Source organism: Crocuta crocuta, unplaced genomic scaffold (assembly GCF_008692635.1).
Source record: "Crocuta crocuta isolate KB4526 unplaced genomic scaffold, BGI_CrCroc_1.0 scaffold70, whole genome shotgun sequence".
Taxonomy (NCBI): domain Eukaryota; kingdom Metazoa; phylum Chordata; class Mammalia; order Carnivora; family Hyaenidae; genus Crocuta; species Crocuta crocuta.
The window spans coordinates 5,154,193-5,162,266 of NW_027528417.1; the positions used below are offsets into that span (position 1 = coordinate 5,154,193).

The 8,074-nt window shown below is 38.1% G+C and overlaps 1 pseudogene; it reads right to left on the reverse strand.

Moving 5' to 3' along the window:
* Positions 1-1,139: 1,139 nt before the first annotated feature.
* LOC144223666 (60 kDa heat shock protein, mitochondrial pseudogene) lies at positions 1,140-2,890 on the reverse strand (annotated as a pseudogene).
* Positions 2,891-8,074: the final 5,184 nt, after the last annotated feature.

Sequence of the window (8,074 nt, forward strand, 5' to 3'; positions counted from 1 at the left end):
ACGTTGGTTTTAGGTATTCACAGTCATTCAACAATTCTATGCTGTGCTCACCAAAGTGTAGCTACCATCTGTCAACATAGAACGCTATTACAATATCATTGTATTCCATATGCTGTAGCTTTCATCCCCATAATTTATTTATTCTGTAACTGGAAGCCTGTGTCTCCCTCTCCCCTTCATCCATTTTGCCCGTCTTCCCCACCCCCTCCCTTCTGGCAATCATCAGTTTGTTCTTTGTATTTAGGGGTCTATTTCTGCTTTTTCTGTTTGTTTGTTCATTTGCTTTCTTTTTTAGATTCTACATATAAGTGAAACATACAATATTTGTCTTTCTCTGTCTGATTTATTTCACTTAGCATAATGCCTTCTGGGTCCATCCGTGTTGTCACAAATGGCAAGATCACATCTTCTTTATGGTTAAGTAATATTCCATTGTGTCTGGAATATTGTGATATATATATAGATATATAGATATATATATAGATATAGATATATTGATATATTGATATATATATATAGCATGTATATATACATATATATATGTCATATCTTCTTTATCCATTCATTTATCAACAAACAGTTAGGTTTCTTCCATATCTTGGCTATTGTAAATAATGCTGCAATAAACATGGGGCATATATCTTTTTGAATTAGTGTTTTTGTTTTGTTTGGGTAAATACCTAGTCGTGGAATTACTGGGTTGCATGATACTTCTTTCTTTTTTTAAACTTCAAACAAATTTTTATTACATAAAAGTTATCATAGTTGGATATTTCTCTACTTTGTACACAATTATTATTACTCTCCCCAGAAAGGGTGCTTCTAAACTTCTCATCTGGCAATGGCAAGCAATAAATTCTTGATTTTAACAGAATAATAGTAAAAAGCCACAGTGATTTAAATTGAAAACAGTACATTCGTACATGGCTCTTGTACTCACTTACTAGCAATGTACAAATATCTTTTAATTCAAAAGTACAAAATAAATTATCTGTAGTAAACCATTATATATTGTCAACTGAAACCAGTAACTGATGGTTACGGTGATTTTCTTAAACATCAGCCAGCCCTTTCTTCAGTCATTTCCTTCATCTGATCCTCTGAAATGATTGCTGAGGAGCACTGCCTTGAGCTTCCTCTCACAGCTTATTAATAATGGTAAAGCACTGTTCTAGGAATTTCAACATGCCACCTCCCATAGCACCTCACCTTCCACCCATTCCACCCATTTCTGGGTCCTTCTCTTTCTTGAGGAATTTCAGTGAATATGACAGATCTTTATAGTTAACAGAGAGGCCACTCCGGCAGCATCCGAGAACACAGTTATTAGAATCTTAGTTGGATCAATCTTAGTTACTTTTTCCATTATATTCACAAAGTCCTCAAGCATACAGTCATAACCGACTTCTAAGGAAGTTTGCATAATTTTCTCAACTATCAGTGATCCTTCAACACCTGCATTCTTAGCAATGGTCATTGCAGGAATTTTGAGTGTTCATTTAATAATTTCTATACCAATGTTTCAATCTTCGTTAGCTGGAGTTATTGAGTCCAACATTGGAATGCATTGGAGCAGGGCACAACTCCCTCACAGAGCAATGCCTTCTTCAATGGCAGCTCAGGTAGCATTGAGGGCATCTGTGACTCTGTCTTTCCATTCACATCAACACCACTGTCCCACCAACCTTTAGCTCAGCTACTCCATTTGAGAATTTTGCCAGATGTTCATTCAGCTTCTCTTTTTCATATTCACTAGTTGTGATATCTGACTCTTCGATGATTTCTTGAATATATTTTTCATTTTGAACCTAGTCAACTTTTCCTTTAAAGATCATAGCCTCATCTCTGGTCACAATGATCTCTCCAACTTTTCCCAAGTCATGAGGCTGAACATCTTCAAGATATAGTCAATCTTTCCCCAAACGTTGGACCACCAGTAGCAATAGCCATGTCTTTAATCCAGTTCTTCCTCTTGTTGCCAAAAACCTGGCGTTTTGACTGCTACAACCTGAAGACCAACTTTTAGCCTATCCAAACCAGTGTCCTTAGAGAGCTTCTCCATCAACATTTTCAGCAGTTATGAATGAAGGCTTACAGTGAGCATTGGCAATTTCAAGAGCAGGTACACTGGACAGGACAAGAGAAATTTTCATTTCACTCAGTAGAACATGAGCATCCTGAAATTCACATTTCGCACATTTTGATGTATTAATAAAGCATAGAGAAATATAACCTCAAGTCAAACATCATGGCTTCAATAATTTCTAATTCATCCTTCAGTCTTTTTCCATCCTTTACCGTGATGACGCCTTTCCTTCCAACCATTTTCATTGCATAAGAAATAATGTTGTCAATTTCTTTGTCTCCATTTGCAGAAATCGTAGCAATCTGAGAAATTTCTTCAGAGGTTATTACAGGTTTAAACTGCTTCTTAAGCTCAACAATTACAGCATCAACAGCTAACATCACACTTCTCCTGATTTCCACAGGATTAGCACCTTTGCTAATCTTCTCGAAGCCTTCCTTGGCAAAAGCGTGGACTAGCAGAGTAGTAGTGGTGGTACCGTCCTCAGCCTCTTCATTTGCATTATTGGCAACATCTTGAACAAGTTTAGCACCAATATTTTTTATATTTATCTTTTAAGTCAATGGACTTTGCAATGGTCACACCATCTTTTGTTATTTTTGACTTTCCCAGTCCTGTTCAATAATCATTGTTCTTCCCTTTGGCCCCATAGTAATGGTTAAATCATCAATTAAAAGGTCTGCACTTTGATGCATTAAGGCTCAGGCATCTGCGCCAAATTTTGGCATAAGCCCAAGTGAGTTACAGAGCCAGTGCCCTGGACACTGACCTAATTTGGCAAAGGACTGTGGATAATGGAAGCATTTCTGTGGGGCAGCAGCAGAGTGTGCTGGTGCAAAACAGGCTATTAGAGGCAAGTGAGGGATAGAATGTGTGGCATATATGGCTAGGTTGTATGGTATTTCTAATTTTAATTATTTGAGGAACTTCCATACTGCTTTCACAGTGGCTGCACCAATTACATTCCCACCAACAGTGCATGAGGACTCCTTTCTCTCCATATCCTCATCAACACTTGTTATTTTTTTTTTTTTTTGGATACTCGTCATTCTGGCAGGTGTAAGGTGATACCTCATTATAGTACGGATTTGCATTCCCCTGATGATTCGTGATGCTGAGCATCTTTTCAATCTATATGACCTCTTTGGGAAAGTGTCTATTCAGGTCTTCTGTCCATTCTTAGTCAGATTATTTGTTTTTTTGGGGGGGCGGGGGGTGTTGAGTTATGCAAGTTCTTTATATATGGTGGATGTTAACCCTTTATCAGATATATCATTTGCAAATATCTTTTCCCATTCAGTAGGTTGCTTTCATATTCCATTGATGAATTTCTTCACTGTGCAAAATCTTTTTATTTTGGCATACTCCCAATAGTTTATTTTTGCCAGACAGAAACTCTTTACCCCTTAAATAACAATTCCCCATTCCTTCCTCTCCCCATTGCATAGTAACCTCTATTCTACTTTCTGTCTCTATAAATTTGTCCATTCTAGTTATGCCATATAAGTGGAATGTAATGTTTTCCCTTTTGTATCAGACTTTAAGGCTAGAAATATTCCATTTATGTATATACCACATTTTGTTTATTCATCCATCTGTTGATGGACATTTGAGATTTTCCATCTTTTGGCTATTGTGAATAATGCTGACATAAACATTGGCATACAGGAATCTGTTTGAGTCCCTGCTTTCAATTTTTTTGGGTATATACCTGAAAGTGGAATTGCTATATCATGTGGTAAATCTATCTTTAAGATGTTGAAGAAACACCAAAATATTTTCCATTGAAGCTGTACCATTTTACATTCCTACCAGAAACTCACAAGTTCTAAGTTTTCCAAATCCTCAAAAACATTTGCTATTTTCTATTTGTTTGTTTAGGCATGTTTGTTTATAATAGGTGAGAAGTGGTATCTCATTATGATTTTGATTTCCATTTCTCTAATAACTAGGGATGTTGAACATCTTTTTATGTGCTTATTGGTCATTTACACGTCTTTTTTAAAGAAATGTCTATTTAAGTCCTTTACCAATTTTTTAATTGGTTCATTTGTTATTATGTTGTTGAATTGTAGGAGTTCTTTATACAATCCCTTATCACATATATGCTTTGCAAATATATTCCTCCATTCTGTAGGTTGGCTTTCTACTCTGTTGATAGTGTCCTATAATGCACAAAAGGTTTTAATTCAGGTGAGTGTTTCTATTTTTCTTTTGTTACCTATACTTTTGATGTTATAACCAAAAATAATTGTCAAATCCAGTGTCATGAAACCATATACTTTTTATTATACAAAATGACTTTTAAAATTTTATCAATTGCCAATGACAACAACAAACCTTAAAATGTGCATGAATGAAACAGTGTGGAGGTTCCTCAGGAAACTAACAATAGAACTCCCCTATGACCCAGCAATAGCACTGCTANGACAACAAACCTTAAAATGTGCATGAATGATCCAATTCTGTGATATAGGAAGGTTTAAATTTAAGGATGGAAAAAGCTCTATCATTCAAATATTAAATTTTTAAGAAGCAGGAGTGACTATATTAATAACAGACAAAACGAACTTCAGAGCAAACAAAATTACTAGAGATGNCATGAATGATCCAATTCTGTGATATAGGTAGGTTTAAATTTAAGGATGGAAAAAGCTCTATCATTCAAATATTAAATTTTTAAGAAGCAGGAGTGACTATATTAATAACAGACAAAATGAACTTCAGAGCAAACAAAATTACTAGAGATGAGAGGGACATTATGTGATGACAAAAAGATCAATCTCAATTTATAGGAAAACATAACTCTAAATGTGTATGCACCAAACCACAGGCTCAAAATATATGAAATAAAAGCTGATAGAGTTTAAAGGAGAAATAGATGAATCTGCAATTATAGTTGGAGACTTCAATATCCCTTTCTCAGTAACAGATAGAATTACTAGACAGAAAGTCATTAAGGACATAGAAGAGTTTAACAACATCATCAGTCTATAAGATCTAATTGACATTAATAGAACACTCCACTCAACAGTAGCAGAATATACATTTTTTAAATTCAGGAGTCCATGGAACGTTCACTAAGATATACCGTATCTTGGTTCACAATACAAACTTCAACAAACAAAAAAATTGAATCATAGAGTTTATTCTCTAACCATAATAGAATTAAATAGAAATCAATAACAAAAAGATAACAGACAAGTCTCCAAACACTTGGAAATCAAATGATATGTTTCCAAATAAGTCACAGATCAGAAGAATTCTCAAAAGAAAAATTTTAATACCATAGAACTGAATGAGAATGAAAATATAACACATCAAACTTTGTAAGACATAGTTAAAGCCAAGAGGGAAATTAATAGCACTAAAATGCTCACATTAGCAAATAAGAAAAGTTTCAAATGAATAATATAATTTTCTATCTCAGGAAGCCAGCCCTGTTTTCAGCCTGTCAGTGTGTAGCCTGCTTCAGACCCTCTGTCCCCCTCTCTCTGCCCCTTCCCAACTTGTGCTCTCCCAAAAATTAAATAAATATTTAAAAAGTAATAATTATGGCTAAAACCTTCCCAAATTTGTGGAGGGAAATATATTGTCAGATTCATGAAGCCCAAATTACCCCCAAAAGATTGACTCTAAAGACATGTACACCAAGACACATTATACTTAAATTGTCAGGAGTAAAAATCAAAGAGAGAATTTTTAGAGCAAGAAAAGTGACTTGTCACATACAGGAGAAACCCCATAAGACTATCAGTGAATTTCTCAGAACAAACTTACTGACCAGGAAAATTGAGATGATGTATACAAAATGCTGAAAGAAGAAAAAAACCTACCAACCAAGAATGTTATACCTAGCAAAACTGTTTTTTAAAAAATGAAAAAGGAGGAGTTAAGATGGTGGAGTTGTAGGGTGACCCTATACTTGCTTTATCCCTCAAACACAGCTAGATAAATATCAACTCATTCTGAACACCCAAGAAATCAATCTGAGGACTGAGAGAACAAACTGCACAATTAACAAGAGAAAAGAGGCCACATCATGGAAGGTAGGAGGTATGGAGATGTGATTTTGAGGACAAAAGTATCATAAGTGCTGTGGAGGAGAGGGAGCCCTGATCATGAAAAGAGGAGAAAGAGGGAGCATGCACACATAGAGCACAGAGGATTGCAAAAGAAAAACTATTCCCCAAAATCATTTCCTGGGAAAAGAAGAGGGACTAATTATCATGAGGTTTTACAACCAGGGGAGTTGAAGACTGAAGTTTTAGAAGTCTGCAGAGTGGCTGGTGTAGCAGTGCTTCCGTGGAGAAGGAGGGCAGGGGCCTGAGAGCAAACAGCATGTTCTCAGGATCCCCTTGGTCTCACTGGGAGAGACAGTTCCCCTTCTTGAGTACATTTGGGAGAGGCGGCACTGTCTCTTAGGGGACAAAAGAATTGGAGGGCACATTATGCTGCCCCATTTACTAGCATAGGGGTAGAGACACCTGCTGAGGGCCACTAACCTGGATGCCAGCTCTTTGCTGGCTTTACCATAAACTCCAAGCCCCTGTGAGGTCAAGCTACTGCCCTTCTGGGACAAACTAGCGCTGGCCACAGCATGGCAAGACTCTCCCAGAGGATCAGTGTGGGTCTGCAGTGAGCCAGGTCCATACAATTTGGGGTCTTGAAACCTAGCCTGTGTGGCTGTGATAAAACACCTAAGCACTGCACTGCCAGGTGGGCAGACAGCTGGGACACAGACAGGGTGAAGGCAGGGATCTGAGAGAAGGCTGCGACACAAGAGAAGCAAATGTTCACTCTTCCGTGAGGGATTCCTGGACAGTGGATGCCACGAATTACTCTCTCTGGGGATGAGAGAGCAGGCTGGTGTCATTTTTATGCCCTGCCAAGAGCACTGACAGACTTCAGTGAACAGCATAGCACACACAGTGGAGGCTTGAGCTGCTTACATTCCTCCCTGCTCTCTACAGGTGTTGGTTTTTGTTTTTTTTTTTAATGTTTTATTTATTTCCAGGATAGAGAGACAGCATGAGCAGGGGAGGGTCGGAGAGAGAGGGAGTCACAGACTCTGAAACAGGCTCCAGACTCTGAGCTGGCAGTCAGCACAGAGCCCGACGCGGGGCTCGAACCCACAAACCGCGAGATCATGACCTAAGCGAAAGTCGGACGCTTAACCGACTAAGCCACCCAGGCGCCCCAAGGTGTTGGTTTTTTTACCCCCTACGGTAAATGTGCCTGAGAGCCAGAGCAGCTGCAGACTCCTGCCCCAGAAGAGCAGCACAAAATCCCTGCACACAGCAAGTCTACTGACCACATAGTCCTGCAAAGCTTCAGCTCCAGGGGAAATAGGATTAGGCTTATTTTAACAAGCAGACTAAAACACACCTTGTTAAAGCTTACCACACACTGGACAAGGATCAAACATTTCTGACTGCAGGGAAGGAGAACTTACCTGAGGGAAAGAGCAGCCAAAAAAACAACAGCAGAGCACACATGGCATGCACCAGAAACACTTAGCAAGGTGCCAGACACTGGGCAGTATATGACCTCTTCTTAAGAGAGCCATTACTCTCAGGAGCAGGAAACATAACAGGCTTTCCTAACATAGAAAGAGACCTAGATAAAATACCAAAAAGGGGGAATTCCTCCCCAAAGAAAGAACAAGAAAAGGATAGGGTCAGGGATCTAATCCAAACAGATGTAAGTAATATGTTTGATCCAAAACTCAACAACAACAATCAGAAGGATACTAGCTGGATTTGAGAAATGCATAGCAAACATGAGGGAGTCCCTTACAACAGAGATAAAAGATCTAAAAACTAGTCAAGTCAAAATTTAAAAATGCCATAACTGAGAAGCAAAACCAACTGGGTGTAATGCCCACAAGGATGGAAGAAACAGAGGAACAAATAAGTGAAATGGATAAAATCATGGAAGATAATGACACTAAAAGGAAGAGGGAAAGAGGGGTAACTCAGTGGCTCA